Below are 7,387 nucleotides of genomic sequence, written 5' to 3' on the forward strand. Positions count from 1 at the left end.
AGATGGAAAGCCAGTCAAGAGTTTCCAATGGTTTCCAAATATGCACAAGTAATTACACATGTAATAGGAATCTACCCAACTGAAAAGAACAATCTAAGAGCTGTGATTGTCGAGAGGCTGGACAATTACATTTTTTTCTCAGAGAATTGAGGCTGATTTCATAGAGAAGTTTACCTTTGAGCTGGGTCCTGAAGTACACACAAAACTTCATGTGCTGAGGGAACCGTGTGAATAAAGCTCTCAGGCAAGAAATCCTAAGATGTTGACAACTGCCTCACGGATACATTTGCTTCTTGAGAAGGGAAGATACTTTAGCTCAAAGAAATGACTATTCAATGGGAAAGTGTAGGTGCCAAGAGCAGGCTGAAATGTTCTGGTGAGTAGAGTTTGAGAGTGATGAGGTTGGGCTTTGCCCCTCAAGCTACACTAATGACAGCTGTTTACTCTGACACCTGGAAGCTGACCCTGTTGTTGTGCTTTGACATCCTGAAGGACAACATGATGCAGTAAATGTCATGATAAAGGTGTTACGTTTCAGAGCTCTGCCGAGGTCACAGGGAAAGGTCTGTACATCTTCAGACGAGTAGAAATTCTCACTAGTGAATATAAATGGGCTGCCCTCCACTGCCTTTTCGGTTTCTGTCAGTGATTATGCAACAATGCAGCCTGCATTTAGAAAGGCCACTCAAGTGCTGGAGAAAAGGAACTGAAAGGTCTTGGCTTTAGGTCGTGCTAATTACTTAGAAATAATTGAGGCCAACTTTGGTAGCCCTGTCTCAAAAGGGATGCTGTGCTCTGTGCCACTAATATGGTTTCAACATCTAGTCCTGGATGATGATGATGATGATGATGATGATTATACAGTTTTTATTTTTATGTGGGATATTTTCATTGTGTTACTTTCCTATTTTGAAAGACTTTGTCAGACAAATCTGCCTAGCAATGAGTACTACTAGGTGAATTGCCCAAAAGCAGATATGAGAAAAAATTTTTATGTGAAGAACCAGGTACTGAATGTTTTAAAGATTTTGTTTATTTATTTATGAGAGACAGAGAGAGAGTGGCAGAGCACAGGCAAAGGAAGAGGGAAAAGCAGGCTCCCTGCAAGGAGCCAGATGCAGAATTCGATCTCGGGACCCCAGGATCACACCCTGAGCCGAAGGCAGACACTCAACTGCTGAGCCACTCAGGCATCCCAGTAGTGAATGTTTTAGACTATTGGGGCCAAAAAAGTGCAAAATTTGGGCTATTACAGAGCCAGTTACCTAACAAGAAAGAAAAAAGTAATACAAGTCTTCTGTTCAGAAGAATGCGTTTCCTTGAGGAATAGGATTTCACTAAATTGGGGTTCAAAATCAGCATTCCTCCTCATCAAATCTATTATAAAAGTTCATCTATAAAAAGTATCCTTAGGTTACAGGTTGTACTATAGTAGGCAATGGAGTTAATTTGGCCCAGTGGGTATAGTCTATTGACCACTCTCCTAAGTGTTTTTAACTAGTAACATGAATATTTTTTCACATTAATAATCAAGATATTAGTAAATAATCATTCTCATATAACAGAATCTTTCTATGTCTTTATGTGATAGATGAGTAGATAAGAGCACACTTTGGAATTAGACCAATCCAGGTACAATGTATAGCTTCACTCCTTTCCAGCTTTCTGACTTTCTTAAAGTCCTCTAACATCCTTCAGTCTCAATATTCTCATCTGTAAAATAATCCCTTCATCATTTTAAATAGTATGGTGCTTAAACATTCTGTAAAATAAATATTAATATTTTTACGTGATGTCTCTAGCCGTTCATTGGAGGTATGTAATACAGAGATTATTATTTGCCCCATTACTATTACTCCTTATTGGGGGAGAGTGAGGCAGAGATCAAGGAACTTAGCCAATATTTGCAATAATGCTACACTAAAACTTAGTTCTTTTATCTCATTAATTCATTTAGTAACTGTATATTAAGGATATATGTACATGCTAGGCTGATTTCTAAGATGACCCCCAAGGAACCTATCAACAGTGTATACCCTCTGTAATCTCTCCTCTGGAATGTGGGCTTGGCTGAGAGCTGTGACTATCAGGGATAATTATAGACTTCTTTGAGTTATATTATGTGGAAGGTGATAGACTAGTTGCTCCCAAGATTATGTTATATTCTATAAAACTTCATAATAGTAAACTAGAGGGAGTATCCCGATGGCTTTGCAGAAATGAAGAGCCGTGATGTGAGAGGGACAAGTGGATAGGACTAAAGGTCAGCCTCTAGTAGCTGTGAGTGACTTAAAACAGAAAACAAATAAATGAGGACCTACGTCTTAAAACTGCAAGAAACTCCATTCTGCCAACAACTGAAATAAGCTCTGAGAAGGATTTGAGCTCCAAATGATAACCTAGCTCAGTAGCCAGCTGGATTTCAATCTTTTCAGACCTTGAGCAGAGAATCCAGCTATGCCAGGCTAGGAATTCCAACTTGCAGAAATAGTAAGATAATAAACAGCAAAATTTATAGTAATTAGCTGTGCAAAAGAAAAAGAAAGAAATCTAATACAATGTACCCACATAGCTTGCTATGTGTGGAGAATAAAATGGTGAAGAAAGTAAGCCTGGTTTCTTCCTCTCAGATTTGTGGTTGGGTGAACAAAGAGGACATTTGAATGCATTTCTATGATAAACAAGGTGTGGTGGGAGAAGAAAGTCATCTAGTCATTTTGGGACGAGGTGACAAGGAAAGACCTTTAGGCATAGGCTAAAAAGGGAAAACTTTGTAGGTTTAGCCAAGGAGATGTTAGGCCTGTATCAGGAAGGGTAGAGGGAGTATCCCAGTATTTTATAGCCTGGGGAGTAGATACACAAAAGTCCAGGAGAAGGCTGAGAACATAGGGTGTTCAATGAATTCCAAATAACTGACAGACCTGTAGAGGGAGTGTGGTGAGAGACAGGGTTACAAGGTAAGCAGGACAAGTTCATAAGAGCCTCAAATTCCATGCCATAGAGTTTGGACTTCCGGCTGAGGGAAATGGGGAATGAGTGAATGGTTTGGAGTGGAGGAGTGGCAGACTCAGATACTTTCATCTTTGTACTCTGCACTTAACTCTGTAGGATAAAGTGGAGGAGACCCCTTAAGGGGCAGAGCTACAAGTTGACAGATCGTAATAGTTGGAACTAGGACCATGGCAGGTAGGGTGAAACGAAAGTGTGCAGGGCCTCCTACCTTTCCACAATATAGATGTTGAATTGCCTTAGTCTCTGACATGATAGGTGTGATAGTTTATTAGGGTATGGCTAGAAATGTGAAAACTCACTATCCCACTGAAACTTTCTTAAAAATAGATTATATGACCAAAAGGTCTAGACTGTGGGGAGAAAAGATTAAATCAAGTATTCTCCTTATCATCTCCAGTGGAGGAAAAAAGCCACCCCCCCCCCAAACAAACAAACAAAAAATGACATTCTATTGGTTTGCAATGATTATTTATTTATTTTTTTTTTTTTTTTTTTTTTTTTTTTTTTTTTTTTCTGGAGAAAGTGCTGTCAGAAGAGTGGTCACTCAACAGCTGTTTATTGATCCTCCCCAGGGACTGAGAAATGATGAAATGCTCTGATCTATTTAACCTTATTGCATCCCTTAGGCATTTTGTTGAAAAGCAATTAGCCACTTCCCTTTTTCTAGTAATAGCAGTTCCAAATTCAGATCAAGCTCCCTAATTAGGAGATCATAAGCTAGGATGGAAAAGTAAATGGTCACCTGACAAGCCAGAGTAAGATAAATGTTAATGCTTTATGCAGGGGCCACTGGACACCAACTAGGAATGTTCATGGAAAGACTTGAGTATTAATTGGGACCTACAAATGATATGTTCGAATGAATCTATTGTTAAAAATTCTTTAAGTACTGAGATGCACAGTAATTTATTTATGGTAGCAAAGAAGCTTAAAAAGCTTACAATTAGTTGATTAATGAAAAATAATACCATGGGTTTTGTTAGCCATCAGTTTTGGTTCCACTGAAGGTACAATTGCTTATTCTTATCCCTTAAATAGGATTTAGAGTGATTCTCTACAGCCCTGAATAGGGGAATTGTTGCAGCCTTGAGCTTCATGTACAGCTATTTTGGTAAATGACAGAGGCGAAGCCTCCAACAAGCGTATCTGAAATAAGAGGTGGTTTGACAGCCAAGGAAGGCTTTGATCATGTGATAAACGAGTCAATAGGAAGAAATCTCTCAGGTGAGAGAGCTATAGTTCTATCAATTATGTTGCTCTATAAATCAGGAGAAGTGGGGAAGGAGCCAGAGGTTACTTCTCAGCTTTCTGCCAGATGGATTTTGAGGGGGGAAACCTCAGCTGTGTTTTAGGATTCTGTAGCACAGATGAACTCTGAGCTGAAATACATTGATGGAGGTAGGAGGACTAAGAAAGTGCTGATGTGTTTCCTCAATCTTCTATATAAAAGAGTTTGTAGTGGGGAGATTTGTGATGCAGCCTGAGCAAAACAAATAAGGAGACTCAGTTAGAAACCTTCTATTTTGAACATCAACCTAAAACCCACAGCCAAACAAAGTGTGTTTAATTTAACAGCCCTCAAACGAGTCACTTGCCATTGAAAGTTGAGATCAAAAGGGACTTGGCATTCCAGAAGCATAGTGTCTCTCACAGGAGACTGTCTCCTCAACTAAGTCTCTGTGGGTTTTTCATTACTAAAGTGAAAAGGGTAGAAAAAAGTGACCCTTTAGTGAACCAAGGAAAAGTGGTGGCATAGAGACCTTTTTCTTACCCTTCTTGAATAGGATGATCCATCAAGCCCAAGCTTCAAAGTCGAGGAAATCTCACAGGAACAATTAATCTTACAAGATTTCTAACACCAAGATCAATCTAAGTAAATTCTCTGTAAGCATTTTCATTATGGAATGTTAAACTGCTACAAGTTGAGCCCCTGGTTTTCTGAGCTGGAGCACATTCCCTAACATACCTGACTGTTACTAGCTCCACACCCCTCTCTCAGGTGACAAGGAAAGAATCTGTTCTAAGATGCTGTAAAAATGTTTAGCCCCTGGATCCTCATCATTTTTATAAATCAAAAAGACTCTTACCTTCCCCACCTCCAGACCCTACTGATATATTTTTCCCTATTAGGTCCAAATAGGTATAAAAAAGTAAATGAATTGGTGTTAAAATTCACATAAAGAAAGGGCTATATTTTCCGAAATGCTCTTATCTGCACCCAACAGACCACAAAACAAAATAATACCTAATACCTCATGTCATTGGGGACATTGTGACTGAATTCTGAATTTAAATTATTATACTATACTGCCCTCCTAGAACCATCTACTGTTGAATGTCCTCTGATAAAAAGATGAAAGGGATAAGGCTTGGGAACAATTAGAAATGCATGTTCTTGGCAGGTAGAGAAAACCATGTTAGCTTCAGAAAAAAGTTTTATTTTTCATGTATGATCCAGATACACTAAATGGCTGGCATTGATTCATAGGTTCAACAATGTCAGATCAACATCCTTGTGATTGTCTTGACCTTTTCTCATCTCAGGTGATGGCTGTTTATACTAGTTTGCTAGGGCTGCCAAAACAAGATAGCATAAACTGGATGGCTCAAATAATAGAAATGTATTTTCTCAAAATTCTGGAGACCACAAGTCAGATCAAGGTATTGGCAGGGTTGGCTTCTTCGAAGGCCTCTTTCCTTGATTTATGGATGGCTATATCATTACATGGTCTTCCCTCTGTATGTATCTGGGTCCTAATCCCTTCTTACAAGGACACTAATTAGGTTCCATGAGGGCCTACCCTCATGGCCACATTTTACTTGAATTATCTTTTTGAATACTCCGTTTCTAAACAGTTACATTCTGAGGTTTTAAGGGTTAGGACTGCAACATGTGGATTTGTGGGGAAACAAAATTCAGACCATACCACTGCTGAAACTTAAACTCCTGGGTGGGAGAAAGGACCATGCCATCCAGTTCTCCCCTCTTTGAAGCCCTCTCCACCAGCAGGCTCATGGCCCAGACAGAAATAGAACACATGAACTATTTCTAGATGAAAGGGAGGCTAGGAAGGGCAGGGGAGGGGAGATAGGCGGAAGTAGTTTTGTTACTAGTTTAGCACCATCAGTCAATTAATTGGGGTTGGGTTCTTCATTTACTTATACAACATCCAGTTGTATCAGAAGAAGGTGGGAGGATGCATGTCATATATGTAAATAAGACAATTGGTTTCACAGGTGGAAAGAAAATAAAGACATGAAAAAGCAGAAAAGATTTCACTTTATGTGAACTTGTTTAATTTCAGTCTATTGGGGATTAGGGGTGCAGATATACCCAATACTAGACCCAATTATAAAGGGTCATTGGTATTTCTGCCATTTCCCTACCCATCCCTCCCCATGCCTTCCTAGGGGATCCATGCCAACAAATTTTCAGCATGTCCTCTAGCTGAAGTTTACTCTGAGAAGAGCATTTGCTATTAGCTCTCTATAGTACTCAGTATGAATAAATTTAAGTCATTGAAATGCCCCTTTGAAGGAGATTGTGTATTGTTAAGCTTTACTTTATAATGAAAGGCTTTGCTCACAATTTCTGGGATTTCAGGCACTGGTACACAAATGAGGGAGCTTTAGGGTCAGAACAGCTATTCTTGTGTCCCAGGAATCACTCTGAACTGGGGGCTGACTTTAGAGATGGCTACCGACCCTGCTTATTCAGAAGTTTGGCGTTGAATATTGGCTTGAAATCTGGCAAATCTGTAAAATACTACATCTAGATTGGGTCATTTTATTCTTTATTGCTGTGTAACACATTACTACAAATACAGCAGTTTGAAACCCTATCACCTACTATCTCTAAGTTCAGTAGGTGAGTTGTCTGTTGTGGACTTGCCCTGTGGTCTCACGGGCCTGAAACCAGGATGTTAGCCAGGCTGCACCCTGATCTGGAGAAACTGGGAAAGAATCTGCTTCACAGTTCACTGGTTGTAACCAGAATTTATTTGCTTGTGGCTATAGGACTGAGGTCCTCATTTTCTTGTTATTGTCATGGGTGGTGTTGTCAGCTCCTAAAAGCCACTCTTAGGTCCATGCCACATGGCCCTCTCCATCTTTAAGCCAGTTTTGAATCTCCCTTGAGCATCAATTTCTGACTACTTCTGCTATCAACCCCAGAAAACCCCCTCCTTTTAAAGGGTTCAAGTGATTTGATTAGGGCAGGTAATCTGTTTTCAATCAACTAATTAACCTGAGTTCCATCTAAAAAATTCTTTTGGCCATATAATCAGAGGAATAACACAAGGGGACATCTTAAAATTCTGCTCACCATAGTCCTCACTCCTTGAGGCAATGTCCAAGAAGTATCTGCCTTTTTTTT

The sequence above is a fragment of the Canis aureus genome, chromosome 11, assembly GCF_053574225.1.
Source record: "Canis aureus isolate CA01 chromosome 11, VMU_Caureus_v.1.0, whole genome shotgun sequence".
In the NCBI taxonomy this organism is placed as follows: domain Eukaryota; kingdom Metazoa; phylum Chordata; class Mammalia; order Carnivora; family Canidae; genus Canis; species Canis aureus.